We start from the raw sequence: 1,308 nt of genomic DNA, 5'->3' as shown, positions 1-1,308 counted from the left end.
GGAAAAGCTGCAAAAAAAGGGGTTTGTTGAAGTTTCTGTGGTCTTTCTCAGTCATTCCTGAAGGAATGCTTGTGCCTGTGCGTGAGGTGGGAAAAAATACTCTGAACTTAGCAAGAATTTTATTGGAAAAAGTGATTTACACTTATATCCTGCAGCTGGAATCTCTTGGATCTGGAGAGCATCTGTGTCCGGAAAACAGATGATTCCTGGGCCTTCAGTCAGAGCTGTGTTATAGTTTGATAGAAACAAAACACAGCAAAGTTAATCTACAGAATTTGGTGCCCAGGAAGAGGAGGTGGGTGTCTGGATTTGGGTACCTGTGGCTTTTTGGGAGAACCCAAAGCCATGGATTTATTATTATATATTTTTAGCAGTGGTCAGGCAGTGCAGAGACATCCTGTTTACCTTATTCTGTGCTTAGGGAGAGAGGGATGAAGCAGGAGGGAAGAGCCGGCATCCTCCTGCCTCTGGTGTGCTCCTCTGGGATCCGGAGGAAGCCCCGTGGCTGTGGGGAAGGGGCTGGCACTGGCCCAGCCCAGGTGGCCAGTGGTCCCAGCTGTTGTCCCTGACAGGTCCCCATGTGTCCCTGTCACAGCCTGCTCCCATCCCTGCTGCAGGACACCAAGCTGGGAGCACATGGACAGGTTGGAAGGGTGAATGGTGGATGCAGGCTGTTCCTACCCTGCAGGAAGGTGGGATAATCACTTCCCTTTTGCTTTAAAAAACAGACAATAGGTACAGCCCTGGAGAAAACACTCAGCAGCCAGTGGGGTTTTCCAGAGCTGATACTGAAAAAACTGCCAAGAGAGCTCTGAAATGGGGAAGTTGTGTGTTTATGTCCAGGGCTGGGGCTGTACTGAATGTCACCCCACGTTCCTTGTCCTGCTGTGCTCCGAGTGTGGTGCCCATGGAGTTCTCTGGGATGGCTGTTCCCTCCATGTCCTGGTGCTTTGGTGACATTTTCAGCCAAGCCCCTTTGCCGGCCCGGCCATGCTGAGCTCCCAGCACTCCAGCAGGAAAACTTCCCACTGGAAATCCCTGGCATGGAGCCTTGCCAGCCTGTTTCCAGCTAAATCCAACTGATGGATGTTGTAACAGGCTCTGTGTGTGGATATCTGGTACAAAACAACCGCTATCCGAGCCTTCCACTTCCCACTCCAGTGGGAAGGACCAGCAGGGCCCAGCTGCCAGAAAAATCTGGAAGTAGGTTGAGTTGTTGCTGATTTTAAGGAGCTTCATTCCCTCTTCCTTTGGCCTCCTGGCTGCAATAACCCCCCGTGCTGTGCTGTCAGAGGGATGAAATGGAGC

The sequence above is a fragment of the Manacus vitellinus genome, unplaced genomic scaffold, assembly GCF_001715985.3.
Source record: "Manacus vitellinus isolate BGI_N305 unplaced genomic scaffold, ASM171598v3 scaffold_84_pilon, whole genome shotgun sequence".
Taxonomy (NCBI): domain Eukaryota; kingdom Metazoa; phylum Chordata; class Aves; order Passeriformes; family Pipridae; genus Manacus; species Manacus vitellinus.
Note: the sequence above shows the minus strand (reverse complement) of the source record.